Source organism: Salvelinus fontinalis, unplaced genomic scaffold (genome assembly GCF_029448725.1).
Source record: "Salvelinus fontinalis isolate EN_2023a unplaced genomic scaffold, ASM2944872v1 scaffold_1885, whole genome shotgun sequence".
NCBI lineage: Eukaryota > Metazoa > Chordata > Actinopteri > Salmoniformes > Salmonidae > Salvelinus > Salvelinus fontinalis.
Window position 1 is genome coordinate 1 of NW_026602094.1, and position 25,232 is coordinate 25,232.

General features: G+C 44.9%; 24 non-coding genes across 24 annotated transcripts; all 24 read right to left on the reverse strand.

The window, feature by feature from the left end:
• Window positions 1–974: 974 nt before the first annotated feature.
• trnas-aga (transfer RNA serine (anticodon AGA)) lies at window positions 975–1,056 on the reverse strand. The gene has a single exon. It is a non-coding gene; the product is annotated as a tRNA-Ser (tRNA).
• A 295-nt stretch (window positions 1,057–1,351) lies between these two features.
• Window positions 1,352–1,434, reverse strand: trnal-cag (transfer RNA leucine (anticodon CAG)). Its single transcript has one exon. It is a non-coding gene; the product is annotated as a tRNA-Leu (tRNA).
• Window positions 1,435–2,756: 1,322 nt separating this feature from the next.
• trnas-aga (transfer RNA serine (anticodon AGA)) lies at window positions 2,757–2,838 on the reverse strand. Its single transcript has one exon. It is a non-coding gene; the product is annotated as a tRNA-Ser (tRNA).
• Window positions 2,839–3,133: 295 nt separating this feature from the next.
• On the reverse strand, window positions 3,134–3,216 carry trnal-cag (transfer RNA leucine (anticodon CAG)). The gene has a single exon. It is a non-coding gene; the product is annotated as a tRNA-Leu (tRNA).
• A 5,137-nt stretch (window positions 3,217–8,353) lies between these two features.
• On the reverse strand, window positions 8,354–8,435 carry trnas-aga (transfer RNA serine (anticodon AGA)). Its single transcript has one exon. It is a non-coding gene; the product is annotated as a tRNA-Ser (tRNA).
• Window positions 8,436–8,730: 295 nt separating this feature from the next.
• On the reverse strand, window positions 8,731–8,813 carry trnal-cag (transfer RNA leucine (anticodon CAG)). Its single transcript has one exon. It is a non-coding gene; the product is annotated as a tRNA-Leu (tRNA).
• Window positions 8,814–10,135: 1,322 nt separating this feature from the next.
• On the reverse strand, window positions 10,136–10,217 carry trnas-aga (transfer RNA serine (anticodon AGA)). The gene has a single exon. It is a non-coding gene; the product is annotated as a tRNA-Ser (tRNA).
• Window positions 10,218–10,512: 295 nt separating this feature from the next.
• Window positions 10,513–10,595, reverse strand: trnal-cag (transfer RNA leucine (anticodon CAG)). Its single transcript has one exon. It is a non-coding gene; the product is annotated as a tRNA-Leu (tRNA).
• A 1,322-nt stretch (window positions 10,596–11,917) lies between these two features.
• Window positions 11,918–11,999, reverse strand: trnas-aga (transfer RNA serine (anticodon AGA)). Its single transcript has one exon. It is a non-coding gene; the product is annotated as a tRNA-Ser (tRNA).
• A 295-nt stretch (window positions 12,000–12,294) lies between these two features.
• On the reverse strand, window positions 12,295–12,377 carry trnal-cag (transfer RNA leucine (anticodon CAG)). Its single transcript has one exon. It is a non-coding gene; the product is annotated as a tRNA-Leu (tRNA).
• Window positions 12,378–13,699: 1,322 nt separating this feature from the next.
• trnas-aga (transfer RNA serine (anticodon AGA)) lies at window positions 13,700–13,781 on the reverse strand. The gene has a single exon. It is a non-coding gene; the product is annotated as a tRNA-Ser (tRNA).
• A 295-nt stretch (window positions 13,782–14,076) lies between these two features.
• trnal-cag (transfer RNA leucine (anticodon CAG)) lies at window positions 14,077–14,159 on the reverse strand. The gene has a single exon. It is a non-coding gene; the product is annotated as a tRNA-Leu (tRNA).
• A 1,322-nt stretch (window positions 14,160–15,481) lies between these two features.
• On the reverse strand, window positions 15,482–15,563 carry trnas-aga (transfer RNA serine (anticodon AGA)). The gene has a single exon. It is a non-coding gene; the product is annotated as a tRNA-Ser (tRNA).
• A 295-nt stretch (window positions 15,564–15,858) lies between these two features.
• trnal-cag (transfer RNA leucine (anticodon CAG)) lies at window positions 15,859–15,941 on the reverse strand. The gene has a single exon. It is a non-coding gene; the product is annotated as a tRNA-Leu (tRNA).
• A 1,322-nt stretch (window positions 15,942–17,263) lies between these two features.
• On the reverse strand, window positions 17,264–17,345 carry trnas-aga (transfer RNA serine (anticodon AGA)). Its single transcript has one exon. It is a non-coding gene; the product is annotated as a tRNA-Ser (tRNA).
• A 295-nt stretch (window positions 17,346–17,640) lies between these two features.
• Window positions 17,641–17,723, reverse strand: trnal-cag (transfer RNA leucine (anticodon CAG)). The gene has a single exon. It is a non-coding gene; the product is annotated as a tRNA-Leu (tRNA).
• Window positions 17,724–19,045: 1,322 nt separating this feature from the next.
• On the reverse strand, window positions 19,046–19,127 carry trnas-aga (transfer RNA serine (anticodon AGA)). Its single transcript has one exon. It is a non-coding gene; the product is annotated as a tRNA-Ser (tRNA).
• A 295-nt stretch (window positions 19,128–19,422) lies between these two features.
• trnal-cag (transfer RNA leucine (anticodon CAG)) lies at window positions 19,423–19,505 on the reverse strand. Its single transcript has one exon. It is a non-coding gene; the product is annotated as a tRNA-Leu (tRNA).
• A 1,322-nt stretch (window positions 19,506–20,827) lies between these two features.
• trnas-aga (transfer RNA serine (anticodon AGA)) lies at window positions 20,828–20,909 on the reverse strand. The gene has a single exon. It is a non-coding gene; the product is annotated as a tRNA-Ser (tRNA).
• Window positions 20,910–21,204: 295 nt separating this feature from the next.
• Window positions 21,205–21,287, reverse strand: trnal-cag (transfer RNA leucine (anticodon CAG)). Its single transcript has one exon. It is a non-coding gene; the product is annotated as a tRNA-Leu (tRNA).
• Window positions 21,288–22,609: 1,322 nt separating this feature from the next.
• Window positions 22,610–22,691, reverse strand: trnas-aga (transfer RNA serine (anticodon AGA)). The gene has a single exon. It is a non-coding gene; the product is annotated as a tRNA-Ser (tRNA).
• Window positions 22,692–22,986: 295 nt separating this feature from the next.
• On the reverse strand, window positions 22,987–23,069 carry trnal-cag (transfer RNA leucine (anticodon CAG)). The gene has a single exon. It is a non-coding gene; the product is annotated as a tRNA-Leu (tRNA).
• Window positions 23,070–24,391: 1,322 nt separating this feature from the next.
• Window positions 24,392–24,473, reverse strand: trnas-aga (transfer RNA serine (anticodon AGA)). Its single transcript has one exon. It is a non-coding gene; the product is annotated as a tRNA-Ser (tRNA).
• Window positions 24,474–24,768: 295 nt separating this feature from the next.
• On the reverse strand, window positions 24,769–24,851 carry trnal-cag (transfer RNA leucine (anticodon CAG)). Its single transcript has one exon. It is a non-coding gene; the product is annotated as a tRNA-Leu (tRNA).
• Between the last annotated feature and the right edge of the window lie 381 nt (window positions 24,852–25,232).

Genomic DNA, 25,232 nt, shown 5'->3' on the forward strand with positions numbered 1-25,232 from the left:
ACTGTGTGCTAGGCATAATAGAAGGACAACGGGAGGGTTAACAAGGCAGCTCATCTGTGACCTGTGGCTTGACTTTAGATGCGGCGACTTCGATTACCCTGAAGACTATATGTTTGTTCTTCCCGCCAATACAATCCACTGACAACGACCGACGAGTTGTGCCTTCCGAGATGCCTTTTGTTATCTGCCTGTTTGGGAAATTGCGCGATTCTTGCAATTCTCTTTCAGCCTCTCATCAACTAGCTGTTTTTGCAGAATGTTACAAATACGATAGTTATTCACTAGTCATATTAACTAGGTGTTATTTCCATTACCGTAAGTCATTTATTTATCAACTGGTTTTCAACAAAGCAGCAGGACATGCAGGCGCTAAATAGTTGTCAGAAGTGGGTGTCGAACACACGCCTCCAGGGGAGACTGCGAACTGAATGGCTTAATGGTTATTTTCAACGCAATCGTGTTTTTATTATATTTTTCGGGTTTAACAAGGCATCTCACCTATGACGTGTGGCTTGACTTTAGATGCGGCGAGTTCGATTACCCTGCAGACTATAAGAGTGTCTTCAGAATATGGTCATTTTGACATGAATATAAAAATCCCTCATATAGGACCCAAAAAGTGTCTGGAGCAATCCGTGACAACAGGTCCACATGTCAAAATGGGGGAAATCTTAGCAAAAGGCTTAATGGTTATTCATGAGAATCGTGTTGTTGTATTTTTGAGTGTATCATGGGATCTCACCTGAAATCTGTGGCTTGCCCACAAACCTGTAACCTATGCTACTGTTGACCTCAAGAGCTAGAAGGATGGATAACCAGGTGTGTAAATGTGTGAGGTGAGATAGATGGCCAGCAGTCCTATCCCAAATGGACACCTGATCCCTATGTACTTGTGGAGATATGAGAGGATGTGATTGGTATATGAAACACGAATAAACTTCCACCTCCGGAGGGGTCCCAAAAAAATGTATTTTCGTTGTCGGCAGGATTCGAACCTGCGCGGGAAGATCCCAATGGATTTCTAGTCCATCGCCTTAACCACTCGGCCACGACAACTGTGACAGTAGAATTTTTTGTTAGAAGTGAAGGGCCCGGCAGGCATAGCCTACAGCAAATGATGATTTAATAACTGAAGGATAATGTAGTAACTCACTATAATACATTAACTTCATGAAATGTTCCCCTCATTCAGTTGTTATTAAGTACTGTTTTTTCTTATTTTCTTTGCCCAGCTCCAGAAGGTTGAGAGGGTTAATTTACTAATTGTTATTTCACTGTGTGAAGTTGTTATTTCATCTTCTGATTATTACTGCAAAGCAGCATGACTCCTGCGTGAGAGCAGCTAAACATCTGTCAGAAGTGGGATTTGAACCCACGCCTCCAGGGGAGACTGCGACCTGAACGCAGCGCCTTAGACCGCTCGGCCATCCTGACTTCTGGACAGTAACTGGGTTTCGGGTTAAAGAGTAGAAGACCCGTAAATGACCAGTAAATAAAGACCAGTAAATGCACGATACTGACTTGCACTTTCAATAGTCATTTGTTTTTATCAATTAAAAGCTCCAGTCATTGATTTAACCTCAATATGGCCTTCAATGGGAAACGCGTAGAAAATCGTTATTGATTGAGCGCTACATTGGCCTCAGAATATGGACATTCTGATATAAATGATCAAATTGCTCAGATAAGACCGAAAAGGTGTCTGGAAGTATGAGCAACCATCAGGGTAAGAGTGACAACCGGTCCACACGGGGGAAATCTTAACAAATGGCTTAATGGGTATTTTCAGCGCAATCTTGTTTTTATTTATTTTTACCGTTTAACAAGGCAGCTCATCTGTGACCTGTGGCTTGACTTTAGATGCGGCGACTTCGATTACCCTGAAGACTATATGTTTGTTCTTCCCGCCAATACAATCCACTGACAACGACCGACGAGTTGTGCCTTCCGAGATGCCTTTTGTTATCTGCCTGTTTGGGAAATTGCGCGATTCTTGCAATTCTCTTTCAGCCTCTCATCAACTAGCTGTTTTTGCAGAATGTTACAAATACGATAGTTATTCACTAGTCATATTAACTAGGTGTTATTTCCATTACCGTAAGTCATTTATTTATCAACTGGTTTTCAACAAAGCAGCAGGACATGCAGGCGCTAAATAGTTGTCAGAAGTGGGTGTCGAACACACGCCTCCAGGGGAGACTGCGAACTGAATGGCTTAATGGTTATTTTCAACGCAATCGTGTTTTTATTATATTTTTCGGGTTTAACAAGGCATCTCACCTATGACGTGTGGCTTGACTTTAGATGCGGCGAGTTCGATTACCCTGCAGACTATAAGAGTGTCTTCAGAATATGGTCATTTTGACATGAATATAAAAATCCCTCATATAGGACCCAAAAAGTGTCTGGAGCAATCCGTGACAACAGGTCCACATGTCAAAATGGGGGAAATCTTAGCAAAAGGCTTAATGGTTATTCATGAGAATCGTGTTGTTGTATTTTTGAGTGTATCATGGGATCTCACCTGAAATCTGTGGCTTGCCCACAAACCTGTAACCTATGCTACTGTTGACCTCAAGAGCTAGAAGGATGGATAACCAGGTGTGTAAATGTGTGAGGTGAGATAGATGGCCAGCAGTCCTATCCCAAATGGACACCTGATCCCTATGTACTTGTGGAGATATGAGAGGATGTGATTGGTATATGAAACACGAATAAACTTCCACCTCCGGAGGGGTCCCAAAAAAATGTATTTTCGTTGTCGGCAGGATTCGAACCTGCGCGGGAAGATCCCAATGGATTTCTAGTCCATCGCCTTAACCACTCGGCCACGACAACTGTGACAGTAGAATTTTTTGTTAGAAGTGAAGGGCCCGGCAGGCATAGCCTACAGCAAATGATGATTTAATAACTGAAGGATAATGTAGTAACTCACTATAATACATTAACTTCATGAAATGTTCCCCTCATTCAGTTGTTATTAAGTACTGTTTTTTCTTATTTTCTTTGCCCAGCTCCAGAAGGTTGAGAGGGTTAATTTACTAATTGTTATTTCACTGTGTGAAGTTGTTATTTCATCTTCTGATTATTACTGCAAAGCAGCATGACTCCTGCGTGAGAGCAGCTAAACATCTGTCAGAAGTGGGATTTGAACCCACGCCTCCAGGGGAGACTGCGACCTGAACGCAGCGCCTTAGACCGCTCGGCCATCCTGACTTCTGGACAGTAACTGGGTTTCGGGTTAAAGAGTAGAAGACCCGTAAATGACCAGTAAATAAAGACCAGTAAATGCACGATACTGACTTGCACTTTCAATAGTCATTTGTTTTTATCAATTAAAAGCTCCAGTCATTGATTTAACCTCAATATGGCCTTCAATGGGAAACGCGTAGAAAATCGTTATTGATTGAGCGCTACATTGGCCTCAGAATATGGACATTCTGATATAAATGATCAAATTGCTCAGATAAGACCGAAAAGGTGTCTGGAAGTATGAGCAACCATCAGGGTAAGAGTGACAACCGGTCCACACGGGGGAAATCTTAACAAATGGCTTAATGGGTATTTTCAGCGCAATCTTGTTTTTATTTATTTTTAGGGTTTAACAAGGCAGCTCATCTGTGACCTGTGGCTTGACTTTAGATGCGGCGACTTCGATTACCCTGAAGACTATATGTTTGTTCTTCCCGCCAATACAATCCACTGACAACGACCGACGAGTTGTGCCTTCCGAGATGCCTTTTGTTATCTGCCTGTTTGGGAAATTGCGCGATTCTTGCAATTCTCTTTCAGCCTCTCATCAACTAGCTGTTTTTGCAGAATGTTACAAATACGATAGTTATTCACTAGTCATATTAACTAGGTGTTATTTCCATTACCGTAAGTCATTTATTTATCAACTGGTTTTCAACAAAGCAGCAGGACATGCAGGCGCTAAATAGTTGTCAGAAGTGGGTGTCGAACACACGCCTCCAGGGGAGACTGCGAACTGAATGGCTTAATGGTTATTTTCAACGCAATCGTGTTTTTATTATATTTTTCGGGTATAACCCTCCCGTTGTCCTTCTATTATGCCTAGCACACAGTGTCCCCCCCCGGGGTCACTCTGTCCCGTCTTGGCTAAAGGCCCAGTGGGCACAAGTGTGACAGTATGGGTGTGAACAGCCTTTGCAGATGTATTTCTTACACCTGCAGCACGCTGTGTGTGTCTTGGCGTCCTTCTTGGGTGGGCAGACCTGACACCTCTTCCTCTTACTCGCCCCCAGCGGGGCGGCCGGGGCGGCGGCGGCGGCCGGGCCGGCGGCTCGCTCGCGGGCCTGCGGACGAGCCTCGGCGGATACACGCTCGCCCCGTATGACTTTGACAAGTGCGGACGCGGCTTCGGTGCGGGGGAGACGCTGCCTTCTTTGGATCAAGGGCTTCACGAGCGCCTTTCCGAGCTGCTCCAGGAACACCCTCCTCTTGTTCCGCTTCCCGGGCATCCAGTCGGGGTTGATCTCTCGCCATATGACAAAGGCGTTGTAGGAGGACACGTCGAGGATGTTGTGGAAGATGACCAGGGGCCAGCGGGCGGTCATCCGTCTGCAGCTGTAGGTCCCGACCACCTTGTCTAGGTTGTCCACGCCGCCCTTGTTGCAGTTGTAGTCTAGGATGAGGGCCGGCTTCCGGTCTCGGCGATCGCTGACGTCGGGCTCCGCGTGCCGCGTGCTCAGAAGCAGCACGTTCTTATTTCTCTTTGCCAGGTAGGACACTAGAGTGGCGGTGGGCGTGAAGGCGAACCTGGAGGACGAGACCTGTCTGCCCTTGGACTGGAGCAGCGCGGGAGGGAGCTCGGGCTTGTTCTTTCGCACCGTGCCCACCATGGTGAGGTTCCTCTCGAGGAGCCGCTGCCCGAGTTCGTAGGAGGTGAAGAAATTGTCACACGTGACGTTGTGACCGGCCGGCAGTCCCTCGGTCAGATCGAGGACGACGCGCGCGCCCTGGTTCTTCTCGGGGCATCCGCCGGCCGCCTTGCCGGTGTACACTTGCATCTTCCAAGCGTAGCTGGACTTGGCGTCGCAGGCCACCCACGACTTGATGCCGTATTTGGCCGGCTTGCTGGGAATGTACTGTCGGAAAGGACAGCGTCCTTGAGGCGAGGGAGAGGGGAGGGAGAGGAGAGGGAGAGGAGAGGGAGAGGAGATTAGCAGGAGATTAGCAGCGTCATGAGTTACCGGCTCACCATCGGGGCGCACTGCGTTTACGTTACACGCAGCCGCCGACGCCGCCGCCCGTGCCACTGCCCATTGCTACTGCTGCCCATTGCTACTACTGCCGATTGCTACCGCTGCCCGTGCTACTACACGTACATACACAGATACATTGACTGCTACCGCTCTCTATGCACAGATACATAGACTGCCCGTGCTCTCTACGCCACGCGTACATACGCAGATACATTGACTGCTACCGCTCTCTATGCACAGATACATAGACTGCCCGTGCTCTCTACGCCACGCGTACAAACACAGATACATAGACTGCCCGTGCTCTCTACGCTACGCGTACGTACACAGATGCATAGACGGTACCTCTGAACGGGACCAGTTGTTCGTCCACCGTCACTTCGGGCCCCGGGTTGTAGAGGGCCTGCAGCCGCTCCTCCCACAGGTCCCACACCTCTCTCACGGCCGCCAGTCTGTCGGTGGCGAGTCTCGCGGGTCTCGACTGGCGGTCGTCGAATCGCAGCAGCCTCGAGTACTTGTGAAACGCCTTGAGCGGCATGGTGGCGCGGAACACGGTCCTGCCGCTCTCGGCGTCCCACAGGCTGGCCGCGGCCTCGCCTCGGGACCTGTAGACGCCGGCTAGGATCAGCAGCCCTACGTAGGCGCGCAGGTCGGTGGAGTCCATGGGTCGCCAGCCGTCGCCGTATTTTCTCACCCCCTGCAGATTGGTCATGTCCACGATGATCCTTTCTATCGCCGGTGTGACAAACAGCCGGAAGGCGGACTCGATGTCGAGCGCTCGCGACGCGGCGTAGGCCGTGGGGCCCGGCGTCACGGCGGGGCAGGGCGGGCGGATGGCGCGGGGTCGGTCCGGGCCGCGATAGGCCGCGGAGGACCATTTGATTTTGCCGTTTTTCGACAGCAACGTCTCCCTTTCTCGCTCTGGCTCTCTGGCTCTGTCTGGCTCGCTCCTCTCGGGCAGCGGCCGCGTCTCCCTCCGGCTCTTCCTCCGGCTCTTCCTCCGGATCTTCCTCCGAAGAGGAGCTCGACCGCGAGGCCGAGTCGTCTCCGTAGTCGTCCGCGTCGCGCTCGGGGTTGTATTCCTCACCGTCTTCATCTTCCGAAACGTCCTCCTCTTCGGAATCGCAGTAGTCTTCTTCGTCTTCTTGGTCGACGCTGGAGGATATCTGTTCCAGGACCTGAGCCGCGCTGAAACCGGGACTGCGAGGCGTCGTAGGCGGAGGCAACACGCTCGGCGGGGTCGTATTCCTCGTCGCCGTCGTCCTCGTCGTCGTCCTCATCATCGTCCTCATCTTGTTCTTCTTGTTGTTGTTGTTGTTGTTGTTGTTCTTGTTGTTGTTCTTCTTCTTCTTCTTCTTCCTGACAATATTAGTAGGCTCTCTACGCCCTGCTTACTGTCGTAGGCGGAGGGCTCACGCTCGGCGGGGTCGTATTCCTCCTCGTCGTCGTCCTCGTCGTCGTCCTCTTCTTCTTCTTCTTCTTCTTCTTCCTGACAATATTAGTAGCCTCTCTACGCCCTGCTTACGGTGGCCACGTGAATGGGACGAGGCACGCGAATGGACGAGGCGCGTGGTCGGCCCTGCCTGCTCCTTCGGCCCTTCGGCCCTTCGCCCCTTCGCCCCTTCGGCCCCTTGGCCCCTTCGGTCCCATCCGGGACGCTCGGCTGGCCTACCCGCGTGATAGCACCGAGGTCGTGCACAGAGTTGGTGGGGACAACTGGTCCCTGCCGGGGTCACTCCGACCCGGCCCAGACAGAGGGGAACAACTCCTAACACAGGCCCCGGGTCACTCCGACCCGGCTCAGACAGGGGTAGGAGGGGAGGGTTTACAACATACACCTTGCTAACGCCGCCGGGGTCTCTCTGACCCCAGGCCCCCGGAACAGAGGGGAACAACTCATAACGCAGGGCTTACAACAGGGCTCGGGTCAATGTGACCTGGCCCAGACAGGGGTAGGAGGGTTACAACATACACCTTGCTAAACGCTGCCGGGGTCTCTCTAACCCACACAGACACTGGGAATCGACTCGGAACGCTGGCCGGTGGTCACTCTGTCCCGCCGAGGCAAGGGGAAGGTTGTCTAACAACAGCCATACCCGAAAGGCACAATTTCCACAACCAAGGGAAAGTAGTTTGTAGGGGGGCGTTTTTAGATTCGATATCCAAACTCACACGGTGCCCAAGGGCCCGTTGTGGGGGCAGACACGCCGTATTCGACACAGGCCCTTGCCCGGAATGTTGAGAATGTCAATTTTGGGGCAGGACCTTTTACTAGTATCCAGCAGGTGGTGGTGTTGGGTCACTGTGACCCCGGCCTGCCGGGGTCTCTCTGACCCACACAGACACGGGGGAAGCGACAGGTGACGCTGCCGAGGGTCACTCTGACCCCTCTGACGTCACTATGACCCCGCCCACACAGGGGCAGGGGCAGGAGGGTTACAACATACACCTTGCTAACGCCGCCGGGGTCACTCTGACCCCTCTGACGTCACTATGACCCCGCCCACACAGGGGCAGGAGGGTTACAACATACACCTTGCTAACGCTGCCGGGGTCACTCCGACCCACACACAGACACGGGCAATCAACTCGGAACTGCCCGGGGTCGCTCTGACCCGCCGAGACAACGGGAGGGTTAACAAGGCATCTCACCTATGACGTGTGGCTTGACTTTAGATGCGGCGAGTTCGATTACCCTGCAGACTATAAGAGTGTCTTCAGAATATGGTCATTTTGACATGAATATAAAAATCCCTCATATAGGACCCAAAAAGTGTCTGGAGCAATCCGTGACAACAGGTCCACATGTCAAAATGGGGGAAATCTTAGCAAAAGGCTTAATGGTTATTCATGAGAATCGTGTTGTTGTATTTTTGAGTGTATCATGGGATCTCACCTGAAATCTGTGGCTTGCCCACAAACCTGTAACCTATGCTACTGTTGACCTCAAGAGCTAGAAGGATGGATAACCAGGTGTGTAAATGTGTGAGGTGAGATAGATGGCCAGCAGTCCTATCCCAAATGGACACCTGATCCCTATGTACTTGTGGAGATATGAGAGGATGTGATTGGTATATGAAACACGAATAAACTTCCACCTCCGGAGGGGTCCCAAAAAAATGTATTTTCGTTGTCGGCAGGATTCGAACCTGCGCGGGAAGATCCCAATGGATTTCTAGTCCATCGCCTTAACCACTCGGCCACGACAACTGTGACAGTAGAATTTTTTGTTAGAAGTGAAGGGCCCGGCAGGCATAGCCTACAGCAAATGATGATTTAATAACTGAAGGATAATGTAGTAACTCACTATAATACATTAACTTCATGAAATGTTCCCCTCATTCAGTTGTTATAAAGTACTGTTTTTTCTTATTTTCTTTGCCCAGCTCCAGAAGGTTGAGAGGGTTAATTTACTAATTGTTATTTCACTGTGTGAAGTTGTTATTTCATCTTCTGATTATTACTGCAAAGCAGCATGACTCCTGCGTGAGAGCAGCTAAACATCTGTCAGAAGTGGGATTTGAACCCACGCCTCCAGGGGAGACTGCGACCTGAACGCAGCGCCTTAGACCGCTCGGCCATCCTGACTTCTGGACAGTAACTGGGTTTCGGGTTAAAGAGTAGAAGACCCGTAAATGACCAGTAAATAAAGACCAGTAAATGCACGATACTGACTTGCACTTTCAATAGTCATTTGTTTTTATCAATTAAAAGCTCCAGTCATTGATTTAACCTCAATATGGCCTTCAATGGGAAACGCGTAGAAAATCGTTATTGATTGAGCGCTACATTGGCCTCAGAATATGGACATTCTGATATAAATGATCAAATTGCTCAGATAAGACCGAAAAGGTGTCTGGAAGTATGAGCAACCATCAGGGTAAGAGTGACAACCGGTCCACACGGGGGAAATCTTAACAAATGGCTTAATGGGTATTTTCAGCGCAATCTTGTTTTTATTTATTTTTAGGGTTTAACAAGGCAGCTCATCTGTGACCTGTGGCTTGACTTTAGATGCGGCGACTTCGATTACCCTGAAGACTATATGTTTGTTCTTCCCGCCAATACAATCCACTGACAACGACCGACGAGTTGTGCCTTCCGAGATGCCTTTTGTTATCTGCCTGTTTGGGAAATTGCGCGATTCTTGCAATTCTCTTTCAGCCTCTCATCAACTAGCTGTTTTTGCAGAATGTTACAAATACGATAGTTATTCACTAGTCATATTAACTAGGTGTTATTTCCATTACCGTAAGTCATTTATTTATCAACTGGTTTTCAACAAAGCAGCAGGACATGCAGGCGCTAAATAGTTGTCAGAAGTGGGTGTCGAACACACGCCTCCAGGGGAGACTGCGAACTGAATGGCTTAATGGTTATTTTCAACGCAATCGTGTTTTTATTATATTTTTCGGGTTTAACAAGGCATCTCACCTATGACGTGTGGCTTGACTTTAGATGCGGCGAGTTCGATTACCCTGCAGACTATAAGAGTGTCTTCAGAATATGGTCATTTTGACATGAATATAAAAATCCCTCATATAGGACCCAAAAAGTGTCTGGAGCAATCCGTGACAACAGGTCCACATGTCAAAATGGGGGAAATCTTAGCAAAAGGCTTAATGGTTATTCATGAGAATCGTGTTGTTGTATTTTTGAGTGTATCATGGGATCTCACCTGAAATCTGTGGCTTGCCCACAAACCTGTAACCTATGCTACTGTTGACCTCAAGAGCTAGAAGGATGGATAACCAGGTGTGTAAATGTGTGAGGTGAGATAGATGGCCAGCAGTCCTATCCCAAATGGACACCTGATCCCTATGTACTTGTGGAGATATGAGAGGATGTGATTGGTATATGAAACACGAATAAACTTCCACCTCCGGAGGGGTCCCAAAAAAATGTATTTTCGTTGTCGGCAGGATTCGAACCTGCGCGGGAAGATCCCAATGGATTTCTAGTCCATCGCCTTAACCACTCGGCCACGACAACTGTGACAGTAGAATTTTTTGTTAGAAGTGAAGGGCCCGGCAGGCATAGCCTACAGCAAATGATGATTTAATAACTGAAGGATAATGTAGTAACTCACTATAATACATTAACTTCATGAAATGTTCCCCTCATTCAGTTGTTATAAAGTACTGTTTTTTCTTATTTTCTTTGCCCAGCTCCAGAAGGTTGAGAGGGTTAATTTACTAATTGTTATTTCACTGTGTGAAGTTGTTATTTCATCTTCTGATTATTACTGCAAAGCAGCATGACTCCTGCGTGAGAGCAGCTAAACATCTGTCAGAAGTGGGATTTGAACCCACGCCTCCAGGGGAGACTGCGACCTGAACGCAGCGCCTTAGACCGCTCGGCCATCCTGACTTCTGGACAGTAACTGGGTTTCGGGTTAAAGAGTAGAAGACCCGTAAATGACCAGTAAATAAAGACCAGTAAATGCACGATACTGACTTGCACTTTCAATAGTCATTTGTTTTTATCAATTAAAAGCTCCAGTCATTGATTTAACCTCAATATGGCCTTCAATGGGAAACGCGTAGAAAATCGTTATTGATTGAGCGCTACATTGGCCTCAGAATATGGACATTCTGATATAAATGATCAAATTGCTCAGATAAGACCGAAAAGGTGTCTGGAAGTATGAGCAACCATCAGGGTAAGAGTGACAACCGGTCCACACGGGGGAAATCTTAACAAATGGCTTAATGGGTATTTTCAGCGCAATCTTGTTTTTATTTATTTTTAGGGTTTAACAAGGCAGCTCATCTGTGACCTGTGGCTTGACTTTAGATGCGGCGACTTCGATTACCCTGAAGACTATATGTTTGTTCTTCCCGCCAATACAATCCACTGACAACGACCGACGAGTTGTGCCTTCCGAGATGCCTTTTGTTATCTGCCTGTTTGGGAAATTGCGCGATTCTTGCAATTCTCTTTCAGCCTCTCATCAACTAGCTGTTTTTGCAGAATGTTACAAATACGATAGTTATTCACTAGTCATATTAACTAGGTGTTATTTCCATTACCGTAAGTCATTTATTTATCAACTGGTTTTCAACAAAGCAGCAGGACATGCAGGCGCTAAATAGTTGTCAGAAGTGGGTGTCGAACACACGCCTCCAGGGGAGACTGCGAACTGAATGGCTTAATGGTTATTTTCAACGCAATCGTGTTTTTATTATATTTTTCGGGTTTAACAAGGCATCTCACCTATGACGTGTGGCTTGACTTTAGATGCGGCGAGTTCGATTACCCTGCAGACTATAAGAGTGTCTTCAGAATATGGTCATTTTGACATGAATATAAAAATCCCTCATATAGGACCCAAAAAGTGTCTGGAGCAATCCGTGACAACAGGTCCACATGTCAAAATGGGGGAAATCTTAGCAAAAGGCTTAATGGTTATTCATGAGAATCGTGTTGTTGTATTTTTGAGTGTATCATGGGATCTCACCTGAAATCTGTGGCTTGCCCACAAACCTGTAACCTATGCTACTGTTGACCTCAAGAGCTAGAAGGATGGATAACCAGGTGTGTAAATGTGTGAGGTGAGATAGATGGCCAGCAGTCCTATCCCAAATGGACACCTGATCCCTATGTACTTGTGGAGATATGAGAGGATGTGATTGGTATATGAAACACGAATAAACTTCCACCTCCGGAGGGGTCCCAAAAAAATGTATTTTCGTTGTCGGCAGGATTCGAACCTGCGCGGGAAGATCCCAATGGATTTCTAGTCCATCGCCTTAACCACTCGGCCACGACAACTGTGACAGTAGAATTTTTTGTTAGAAGTGAAGGGCCCGGCAGGCATAGCCTACAGCAAATGATGATTTAATAACTGAAGGATAATGTAGTAACTCACTATAATACATTAACTTCATGAAATGTTCCCCTCATTCAGTTGTTATAAAGTACTGTTTTTTCTTATTTTCTTTGCCCAGCTCCAGAAGGTTGAGAGGGTTAATTTACTAATTGTTATTTCACTGTGTGAAGTTGTTATTTCATCTTCTGATTATTACTGCAAAGCAGCATGACTCCTGCGTGAGAGCAGCTAAACATCTGTCAGAAGTGGGATTTGAACCCACGCCTCCAGGGGAGACTGCGACCTGAACGCAGCGCCTTAGACCGCTCGGCCATCCTGACTTCTGGACAGTAACTGGGTTTCGGGTTAAAGAGTAGAAGACCCGTAAATGACCAGTAAATAAAGACCAGTAAATGCACGATACTGACTTGCACTTTCAATAGTCATTTGTTTTTATCAATTAAAAGCTCCAGTCATTGATTTAACCTCAATATGGCCTTCAATGGGAAACGCGTAGAAAATCGTTATTGATTGAGCGCTACATTGGCCTCAGAATATGGACATTCTGATATAAATGATCAAATTGCTCAGATAAGACCGAAAAGGTGTCTGGAAGTATGAGCAACCATCAGGGTAAGAGTGACAACCGGTCCACACGGGGGAAATCTTAACAAATGGCTTAATGGGTATTTTCAGCGCAATCTTGTTTTTATTTATTTTTAGGGTTTAACAAGGCAGCTCATCTGTGACCTGTGGCTTGACTTTAGATGCGGCGACTTCGATTACCCTGAAGACTATATGTTTGTTCTTCCCGCCAATACAATCCACTGACAACGACCGACGAGTTGTGCCTTCCGAGATGCCTTTTGTTATCTGCCTGTTTGGGAAATTGCGCGATTCTTGCAATTCTCTTTCAGCCTCTCATCAACTAGCTGTTTTTGCAGAATGTTACAAATACGATAGTTATTCACTAGTCATATTAACTAGGTGTTATTTCCATTACCGTAAGTCATTTATTTATCAACTGGTTTTCAACAAAGCAGCAGGACATGCAGGCGCTAAATAGTTGTCAGAAGTGGGTGTCGAACACACGCCTCCAGGGGAGACTGCGAACTGAATGGCTTAATGGTTATTTTCAACGCAATCGTGTTTTTATTATATTTTTCGGGTTTAACAAGGCATCTCACCTATGACGTGTGGCTTGACTTTAGATGCGGCGAGTTCGATTACCCTGCAGACTATAAGAGTGTCTTCAGAATATGGTCATTTTGACATGAATATAAAAATCCCTCATATAGGACCCAAAAAGTGTCTGGAGCAATCCGTGACAACAGGTCCACATGTCAAAATGGGGGAAATCTTAGCAAAAGGCTTAATGGTTATTCATGAGAATCGTGTTGTTGTATTTTTGAGTGTATCATGGGATCTCACCTGAAATCTGTGGCTTGCCCACAAACCTGTAACCTATGCTACTGTTGACCTCAAGAGCTAGAAGGATGGATAACCAGGTGTGTAAATGTGTGAGGTGAGATAGATGGCCAGCAGTCCTATCCCAAATGGACACCTGATCCCTATGTACTTGTGGAGATATGAGAGGATGTGATTGGTATATGAAACACGAATAAACTTCCACCTCCGGAGGGGTCCCAAAAAAATGTATTTTCGTTGTCGGCAGGATTCGAACCTGCGCGGGAAGATCCCAATGGATTTCTAGTCCATCGCCTTAACCACTCGGCCACGACAACTGTGACAGTAGAATTTTTTGTTAGAAGTGAAGGGCCCGGCAGGCATAGCCTACAGCAAATGATGATTTAATAACTGAAGGATAATGTAGTAACTCACTATAATACATTAACTTCATGAAATGTTCCCCTCATTCAGTTGTTATAAAGTACTGTTTTTTCTTATTTTCTTTGCCCAGCTCCAGAAGGTTGAGAGGGTTAATTTACTAATTGTTATTTCACTGTGTGAAGTTGTTATTTCATCTTCTGATTATTACTGCAAAGCAGCATGACTCCTGCGTGAGAGCAGCTAAACATCTGTCAGAAGTGGGATTTGAACCCACGCCTCCAGGGGAGACTGCGACCTGAACGCAGCGCCTTAGACCGCTCGGCCATCCTGACTTCTGGACAGTAACTGGGTTTCGGGTTAAAGAGTAGAAGACCCGTAAATGACCAGTAAATAAAGACCAGTAAATGCACGATACTGACTTGCACTTTCAATAGTCATTTGTTTTTATCAATTAAAAGCTCCAGTCATTGATTTAACCTCAATATGGCCTTCAATGGGAAACGCGTAGAAAATCGTTATTGATTGAGCGCTACATTGGCCTCAGAATATGGACATTCTGATATAAATGATCAAATTGCTCAGATAAGACCGAAAAGGTGTCTGGAAGTATGAGCAACCATCAGGGTAAGAGTGACAACCGGTCCACACGGGGGAAATCTTAACAAATGGCTTAATGGGTATTTTCAGCGCAATCTTGTTTTTATTTATTTTTAGGGTTTAACAAGGCAGCTCATCTGTGACCTGTGGCTTGACTTTAGATGCGGCGACTTCGATTACCCTGAAGACTATATGTTTGTTCTTCCCGCCAATACAATCCACTGACAACGACCGACGAGTTGTGCCTTCCGAGATGCCTTTTGTTATCTGCCTGTTTGGGAAATTGCGCGATTCTTGCAATTCTCTTTCAGCCTCTCATCAACTAGCTGTTTTTGCAGAATGTTACAAATACGATAGTTATTCACTAGTCATATTAACTAGGTGTTATTTCCATTACCGTAAGTCATTTATTTATCAACTGGTTTTCAACAAAGCAGCAGGACATGCAGGCGCTAAATAGTTGTCAGAAGTGGGTGTCGAACACACGCCTCCAGGGGAGACTGCGAACTGAATGGCTTAATGGTTATTTTCAACGCAATCGTGTTTTTATTATATTTTTCGGGTTTAACAAGGCATCTCACCTATGACGTGTGGCTTGACTTTAGATGCGGCGAGTTCGATTACCCTGCAGACTATAAGAGTGTCTTCAGAATATGGTCATTTTGACATGAATATAAAAATCCCTCATATAGGACCCAAAAAGTGTCTGGAGCAATCCGTGACAACAGGTCCACATGTCAAAATGGGGGAAATCTTAGCAAAAGGCTTAATGGTTATTCATGAGAATCGTGTTGTTGTATTTTTGAGTGTATCATGGGATCTCACCTGAAATCTGTGGCTTGCCCACAAACCTGTAACCTATGCTACTGTTGACCTCAAGAGCTAGAAGGATGGATAACCAGGTGTGTAAATGTGTGAGGTGAGATAGATGGCCAGCAGTCCTATCCCAAATGGACACCTGATCCCTATGTACTTGTGGAGATATGAGAGGATGTGATTGGTATATGAAACACGAATAAACTTCCACCTCCGGAGGGGTCCCAAAAAAATGTATTTTCGTTGTCGGCAGGATTCGAACCTGCGCGGGAAGATCCCAATGGATTTCTAGTCCATCGCCTTAACCACTCGGCCACGACAACTGTGACAGTAGAATTTTTTGTTAGAAGTGAAGGGCCCGGCAGGCATAGCCTACAGCAAATGATGATTTAATAACTGAAGGATAATGTAGTAACTCACTATAATACATTAACTTCATGAAATGTTCCCCTCATTCAGTTGTTATAAAGTACTGTTTTTTCTTATTTTCTTTGCCCAGCTCCAGAAGGTTGAGAGGGTTAATTTACTAATTGTTATTTCACTGTGTGAAGTTGTTATTTCATCTTCTGATTATTACTGCAAAGCAGCATGACTCCTGCGTGAGAGCAGCTAAACATCTGTCAGAAGTGGGATTTGAACCCACGCCTCCAGGGGAGACTGCGACCTGAACGCAGCGCCTTAGACCGCTCGGCCATCCTGACTTCTGGACAGTAACTGGGTTTCGGGTTAAAGAGTAGAAGACCCGTAAATGACCAGTAAATAAAGACCAGTAAATGCACGATACTGACTTGCACTTTCAATAGTCATTTGTTTTTATCAATTAAAAGCTCCAGTCATTGATTTAACCTCAATATGGCCTTCAATGGGAAACGCGTAGAAAATCGTTATTGATTGAGCGCTACATTGGCCTCAGAATATGGACATTCTGATATAAATGATCAAATTGCTCAGATAAGACCGAAAAGGTGTCTGGAAGTATGAGCAACCATCAGGGTAAGAGTGACAACCGGTCCACACGGGGGAAATCTTAACAAATGGCTTAATGGGTATTTTCAGCGCAATCTTGTTTTTATTTATTTTTAGGGTTTAACAAGGCAGCTCATCTGTGACCTGTGGCTTGACTTTAGATGCGGCGACTTCGATTACCCTGAAGACTATATGTTTGTTCTTCCCGCCAATACAATCCACTGACAACGACCGACGAGTTGTGCCTTCCGAGATGCCTTTTGTTATCTGCCTGTTTGGGAAATTGCGCGATTCTTGCAATTCTCTTTCAGCCTCTCATCAACTAGCTGTTTTTGCAGAATGTTACAAATACGATAGTTATTCACTAGTCATATTAACTAGGTGTTATTTCCATTACCGTAAGTCATTTATTTATCAACTGGTTTTCAACAAAGCAGCAGGACATGCAGGCGCTAAATAGTTGTCAGAAGTGGGTGTCGAACACACGCCTCCAGGGGAGACTGCGAACTGAATGGCTTAATGGTTATTTTCAACGCAATCGTGTTTTTATTATATTTTTCGGGTTTAACAAGGCATCTCACCTATGACGTGTGGCTTGACTTTAGATGCGGCGAGTTCGATTACCCTGCAGACTATAAGAGTGTCTTCAGAATATGGTCATTTTGACATGAATATAAAAATCCCTCATATAGGACCCAAAAAGTGTCTGGAGCAATCCGTGACAACAGGTCCACATGTCAAAATGGGGGAAATCTTAGCAAAAGGCTTAATGGTTATTCATGAGAATCGTGTTGTTGTATTTTTGAGTGTATCATGGGATCTCACCTGAAATCTGTGGCTTGCCCACAAACCTGTAACCTATGCTACTGTTGACCTCAAGAGCTAGAAGGATGGATAACCAGGTGTGTAAATGTGTGAGGTGAGATAGATGGCCAGCAGTCCTATCCCAAATGGACACCTGATCCCTATGTACTTGTGGAGATATGAGAGGATGTGATTGGTATATGAAACACGAATAAACTTCCACCTCCGGAGGGGTCCCAAAAAAATGTATTTTCGTTGTCGGCAGGATTCGAACCTGCGCGGGAAGATCCCAATGGATTTCTAGTCCATCGCCTTAACCACTCGGCCACGACAACTGTGACAGTAGAATTTTTTGTTAGAAGTGAAGGGCCCGGCAGGCATAGCCTACAGCAAATGATGATTTAATAACTGAAGGATAATGTAGTAACTCACTATAATACATTAACTTCATGAAATGTTCCCCTCATTCAGTTGTTATAAAGTACTGTTTTTTCTTATTTTCTTTGCCCAGCTCCAGAAGGTTGAGAGGGTTAATTTACTAATTGTTATTTCACTGTGTGAAGTTGTTATTTCATCTTCTGATTATTACTGCAAAGCAGCATGACTCCTGCGTGAGAGCAGCTAAACATCTGTCAGAAGTGGGATTTGAACCCACGCCTCCAGGGGAGACTGCGACCTGAACGCAGCGCCTTAGACCGCTCGGCCATCCTGACTTCTGGACAGTAACTGGGTTTCGGGTTAAAGAGTAGAAGACCCGTAAATGACCAGTAAATAAAGACCAGTAAATGCACGATACTGACTTGCACTTTCAATAGTCATTTGTTTTTATCAATTAAAAGCTCCAGTCATTGATTTAACCTCAATATGGCCTTCAATGGGAAACGCGTAGAAAATCGTTATTGATTGAGCGCTACATTGGCCTCAGAATATGGACATTCTGATATAAATGATCAAATTGCTCAGATAAGACCGAAAAGGTGTCTGGAAGTATGAGCAACCATCAGGGTAAGAGTGACAACCGGTCCACACGGGGGAAATCTTAACAAATGGCTTAATGGGTATTTTCAGCGCAATCTTGTTTTTATTTATTTTTAGGGTTTAACAAGGCAGCTCATCTGTGACCTGTGGCTTGACTTTAGATGCGGCGACTTCGATTACCCTGAAGACTATATGTTTGTTCTTCCCGCCAATACAATCCACTGACAACGACCGACGAGTTGTGCCTTCCGAGATGCCTTTTGTTATCTGCCTGTTTGGGAAATTGCGCGATTCTTGCAATTCTCTTTCAGCCTCTCATCAACTAGCTGTTTTTGCAGAATGTTACAAATACGATAGTTATTCACTAGTCATATTAACTAGGTGTTATTTCCATTACCGTAAGTCATTTATTTATCAACTGGTTTTCAACAAAGCAGCAGGACATGCAGGCGCTAAATAGTTGTCAGAAGTGGGTGTCGAACACACGCCTCCAGGGGAGACTGCGAACTGAATGGCTTAATGGTTATTTTCAACGCAATCGTGTTTTTATTATATTTTTCGGGTTTAACAAGGCATCTCACCTATGACGTGTGGCTTGACTTTAGATGCGGCGAGTTCGATTACCCTGCAGACTATAAGAGTGTCTTCAGAATATGGTCATTTTGACATGAATATAAAAATCCCTCATATAGGACCCAAAAAGTGTCTGGAGCAATCCGTGACAACAGGTCCACATGTCAAAATGGGGGAAATCTTAGCAAAAGGCTTAATGGTTATTCATGAGAATCGTGTTGTTGTATTTTTGAGTGTATCATGGGATCTCACCTGAAATCTGTGGCTTGCCCACAAACCTGTAACCTATGCTACTGTTGACCTCAAGAGCTAGAAGGATGGATAACCAGGTGTGTAAATGTGTGAGGTGAGATAGATGGCCAGCAGTCCTATCCCAAATGGACACCTGATCCCTATGTACTTGTGGAGATATGAGAGGATGTGATTGGTATATGAAACACGAATAAACTTCCACCACCGGAGGGGTCCCAAAAAAATGTATTTTCGTTGTCGGCAGGATTCGAACCTGCGCGGGAAGATCCCAATGGATTTCTAGTCCATCGCCTTAACCACTCGGCCACGACAACTGTGACAGTAGAATTTTTTGTTAGAAGTGAAGGGCCCGGCAGGCATAGCCTACAGCAAATGATGATTTAATAACTGAAGGATAATGTAGTAACTCACTATAATACATTAACTTCATGAAATGTTCCCCTCATTCAGTTGTTATAAAGTACTGTTTTTTCTTATTTTCTTTGCCCAGCTCCAGAAGGTTGAGAGGGTTAATTTACTAATTGTTATTTCACTGTGTGAAGTTGTTATTTCATCTTCTGATTATTACTGCAAAGCAGCATGACTCCTGCGTGAGAGCAGCTAAACATCTGTCAGAAGTGGGATTTGAACCCACGCCTCCAGGGGAGACTGCGACCTGAACGCAGCGCCTTAGACCGCTCGGCCATCCTGACTTCTGGACAGTAACTGGGTTTCGGGTTAAAGAGTAGAAGACCCGTAAATGACCAGTAAATAAAGACCAGTAAATGCACGATACTGACTTGCACTTTCAATAGTCATTTGTTTTTATCAATTAAAAGCTCCAGTCATTGATTTAACCTCAATATGGCCTTCAATGGGAAACGCGTAGAAAATCGTTATTGATTGAGCGCTACATTGGCCTCAGAATATGGACATTCTGATATAAATGATCAAATTGCTCAGATAAGACCGAAAAGGTGTCTGGAAGTATGAGCAACCATCAGGGTAAGAGTGACAACCGGTCCACACGGGGGAAATCTTAACAAATGGCTTAATGGGTATTTTCAGCGCAATCTTGTTTTTATTTATTTTTAGGGTTTAACAAGGCAGCTCATCTGTGACCTGTGGCTTGACTTTAGATGCGGCGACTTCGATTACCCTGAAGACTATATGTTTGTTCTTCCCGCCAATACAATCCACTGACAACGACCGACGAGTTGTGCCTTCCGAGATGCCTTTTGTTATCTGCCTGTTTGGGAAATTGCGCGATTCTTGCAATTCTCTTTCAGCCTCTCATCAACTAGCTGTTTTTGCAGAATGTTACAAATACGATAGTTATTCACTAGTCATATTAACTAGGTGTTATTTCCATTACCGTAAGTCATTTATTTATCAACTGGTTTTCAACAAAGCAGCAGGACATGCAGGCGCTAAATAGTTGTCAGAAGTGGGTGTCGAACACACGCCTCCAGGGGAGACTGCGAACTGAATGGCTTAATGGTTATTTTCAACGCAATCGTGTTTTTATTATATTTTTCGGGTTTAACAAGGCATCTCACCTATGACGTGTGGCTTGACTTTAGATGCGGCGAGTTCGATTACCCTGCAGACTATAAGAGTGTCTTCAGAATATGGTCATTTTGACATGAATATAAAAATCCCTCATATAGGACCCAAAAAGTGTCTGGAGCAATCCGTGACAACAGGTCCACATGTCAAAATGGGGGAAATCTTAGCAAAAGGCTTAATGGTTATTCATGAGAATCGTGTTGTTGTATTTTTGAGTGTATCATGGGATCTCACCTGAAATCTGTGGCTTGCCCACAAACCTGTAACCTATGCTACTGTTGACCTCAAGAGCTAGAAGGATGGATAACCAGGTGTGTAAATGTGTGAGGTGAGATAGATGGCCAGCAGTCCTATCCCAAATGGACACCTGATCCCTATGTACTTGTGGAGATATGAGAGGATGTGATTGGTATATGAAACACGAATAAACTTCCACCACCGGAGGGGTCCCAAAAAAATGTATTTTCGTTGTCGGCAGGATTCGAACCTGCGCGGGAAGATCCCAATGGATTTCTAGTCCATCGCCTTAACCACTCGGCCACGACAACTGTGACAGTAGAATTTTTTGTTAGAAGTGAAGGGCCCGGCAGGCATAGCCTACAGCAAATGATGATTTAATAACTGAAGGATAATGTAGTAACTCACTATAATACATTAACTTCATGAAATGTTCCCCTCATTCAGTTGTTATAAAGTACTGTTTTTTCTTATTTTCTTTGCCCAGCTCCAGAAGGTTGAGAGGGTTAATTTACTAATTGTTATTTCACTGTGTGAAGTTGTTATTTCATCTTCTGATTATTACTGCAAAGCAGCATGACTCCTGCGTGAGAGCAGCTAAACATCTGTCAGAAGTGGGATTTGAACCCACGCCTCCAGGGGAGACTGCGACCTGAACGCAGCGCCTTAGACCGCTCGGCCATCCTGACTTCTGGACAGTAACTGGGTTTCGGGTTAAAGAGTAGAAGACCCGTAAATGACCAGTAAATAAAGACCAGTAAATGCACGATACTGACTTGCACTTTCAATAGTCATTTGTTTTTATCAATTAAAAGCTCCAGTCATTGATTTAACCTCAATATGGCCTTCAATGGGAAACGCGTAGAAAATCGTTATTGATTGAGCGCTACATTGGCCTCAGAATATGGACATTCTGATATAAATGATCAAATTGCTCAGATAAGACCGAAAAGGTGTCTGGAAGTATGAGCAACCATCAGGGTAAGAGTGACAACCGGTCCACACGGGGGAAATCTTAACAAATGGCTTAATGGGTATTTTCAGCGCAATCTTGTTTTTATTTATTTTTAGGGTTTAACAAGGCAGCTCATCTGTGACCTGTGGCTTGACTTTAGATGCGGCGACTTCGATTACCCTGAAGACTATATGTTTGTTCTTCCCGCCAATACAATCCACTGACAACGACCGACGAGTTGTGCCTTCCGAGATGCCTTTTGTTATCTGCCTGTTTGGGAAATTGCGCGATTCTTGCAATTCTCTTTCAGCCTCTCATCAACTAGCTGTTTTTGCAGAATGTTACAAATACGATAGTTATTCACTAGTCATATTAACTAGGTGTTATTTCCATTACCGTAAGTCATTTATTTATCAACTGGTTTTCAACAAAGCAGCAGGACATGCAGGCGCTAAATAGTTGTCAGAAGTGGGTGTCGAACACACGCCTCCAGGGGAGACTGCGAACTGAATGGCTTAATGGTTATTTTCAACGCAATCGTGTTTTTATTATATTTTTCGGGTTTAACAAGGCATCTCACCTATGACGTGTGGCTTGACTTTAGATGCGGCGAGTTCGATTACCCTGCAGACTATAAGAGTGTCTTCAGAATATGGTCATTTTGACATGAATATAAAAATCCCTCATATAGGACCCAAAAAGTGTCTGGAGCAATCCGTGACAACAGGTCCACATGTCAAAATGGGGGAAATCTTAGCAAAAGGCTTAATGGTTATTCATGAGAATCGTGTTGTTGTATTTTTGAGTGTATCATGGGATCTCACCTGAAATCTGTGGCTTGCCCACAAACCTGTAACCTATGCTACTGTTGACCTCAAGAGCTAGAAGGATGGATAACCAGGTGTGTAAATGTGTGAGGTGAGATAGATGGCCAGCAGTCCTATCCCAAATGGACACCTGATCCCTATGTACTTGTGGAGATATGAGAGGATGTGATTGGTATATGAAACACGAATAAACTTCCACCTCCGGAGGGGTCCCAAAAAAATGTATTTTCGTTGTCGGCAGGATTCGAACCTGCGCGGGAAGATCCCAATGGATTTCTAGTCCATCGCCTTAACCACTCGGCCACGACAACTGTGACAGTAGAATTTTTTGTTAGAAGTGAAGGGCCCGGCAGGCATAGCCTACAGCAAATGATGATTTAATAACTGAAGGATAATGTAGTAACTCACTATAATACATTAACTTCATGAAATGTTCCCCTCATTCAGTTGTTATAAAGTACTGTTTTTTCTTATTTTCTTTGCCCAGCTCCAGAAGGTTGAGAGGGTTAATTTACTAATTGTTATTTCACTGTGTGAAGTTGTTATTTCATCTTCTGATTATTACTGCAAAGCAGCATGACTCCTGCGTGAGAGCAGCTAAACATCTGTCAGAAGTGGGATTTGAACCCACGCCTCCAGGGGAGACTGCGACCTGAACGCAGCGCCTTAGACCGCTCGGCCATCCTGACTTCTGGACAGTAACTGGGTTTCGGGTTAAAGAGTAGAAGACCCGTAAATGACCAGTAAATAAAGACCAGTAAATGCACGATACTGACTTGCACTTTCAATAGTCATTTGTTTTTATCAATTAAAAGCTCCAGTCATTGATTTAACCTCAATATGGCCTTCAATGGGAAACGCGTAGAAAATCGTTATTGATTGAGCGCTACATTGGCCTCAGAATATGGACATTCTGATATAAATGATCAAATTGCTCAGATAAGACCGAAAAGGTGTCTGGAAGTATGAGCAACCATCAGGGTAAGAGTGACAACCGGTCCACACGGGGGAAATCTTAACAAATGGCTTAATGGGTATTTTCAGCGCAATCTTGTTTTTATTTATTTTTAGGGTTTAACAAGGCAGCTCATCTGTGACCTGTGGCTTGACTTTAGATGCGGCGACTTCGATTACCCTGAAGACTATATGTTTGTTCTTCCCGCCAATACAATCCACTGACAACGACCGACGAGTTGTGCCTTCCGAGATGCCTTTTGTTATCTGCCTGTTTGGGAAATTGCGCGATTCTTGCAATTCTCTTTCAGCCTCTCATCAACTAGCTGTTTTTGCAGAATGTTACAAATACGATAGTTATTCACTAGTCATATTAACTAGGTGTTATTTCCATTACCGTAAGTCATTTATTTATCAACTGGTTTTCAACAAAGCAGCAGGACATGCAGGCGCTAAATAGTTGTCAGAAGTGGGTGTCGAACACACGCCTCCAGGGGAGACTGCGAACTGAATGGCTTAATGGTTATTTTCAACGCAATCGTGTTTTTATTATATTTTTCGGGTTTAACAAGGCATCTCACCTATGACGTGTGGCTTGACTTTAGATGCGGCGAGTTCGATTACCCTGCAGACTATAAGAGTGTCTTCAGAATATGGTCATTTTGACATGAATATAAAAATCCCTCATATAGGACCCAAAAAGTGTCTGGAGCAATCCGTGACAACAGGTCCACATGTCAAAATGGGGGAAATCTTAGCAAAAGGCTTAATGGTTATTCATGAGAATCGTGTTGTTGTATTTTTGAGTGTATCATGGGATCTCACCTGAAATCTGTGGCTTGCCCACAAACCTGTAACCTATGCTACTGTTGACCTCAAGAGCTAGAAGGATGGATAACCAGGTGTGTAAATGTGTGAGGTGAGATAGATGGCCAGCAGTCCTATCCCAAATGGACACCTGATCCCTATGTACTTGTGGAGATATGAGAGGATGTGATTGGTATATGAAACACGAATAAACTTCCACCTCCGGAGGGGTCCCAAAAAAATGTATTTTCGTTGTCGGCAGGATTCGAACCTGCGCGGGAAGATCCCAATGGATTTCTAGTCCATCGCCTTAACCACTCGGCCACGACAACTGTGACAGTAGAATTTTTTGTTAGAAGTGAAGGGCCCGGCAGGCATAGCCTACAGCAAATGATGATTTAATAACTGAAGGATAATGTAGTAACTCACTATAATACATTAACTTCATGAAATGTTCCCCTCATTCAGTTGTTATAAAGTACTGTTTTTTCTTATTTTCTTTGCCCAGCTCCAGAAGGTTGAGAGGGTTAATTTACTAATTGTTATTTCACTGTGTGAAGTTGTTATTTCATCTTCTGATTATTACTGCAAAGCAGCATGACTCCTGCGTGAGAGCAGCTAAACATCTGTCAGAAGTGGGATTTGAACCCACGCCTCCAGGGGAGACTGCGACCTGAACGCAGCGCCTTAGACCGCTCGGCCATCCTGACTTCTGGACAGTAACTGGGTTTCGGGTTAAAGAGTAGAAGACCCGTAAATGACCAGTAAATAAAGACCAGTAAATGCACGATACTGACTTGCACTTTCAATAGTCATTTGTTTTTATCAATTAAAAGCTCCAGTCATTGATTTAACCTCAATATGGCCTTCAATGGGAAACGCGTAGAAAATCGTTATTGATTGAGCGCTACATTGGCCTCAGAATATGGACATTCTGATATAAATGATCAAATTGCTCAGATAAGACCGAAAAGGTGTCTGGAAGTATGAGCAACCATCAGGGTAAGAGTGACAACCGGTCCACACGGGGGAAATCTTAACAAATGGCTTAATGGGTATTTTCAGCGCAATCTTGTTTTTATTTATTTTTA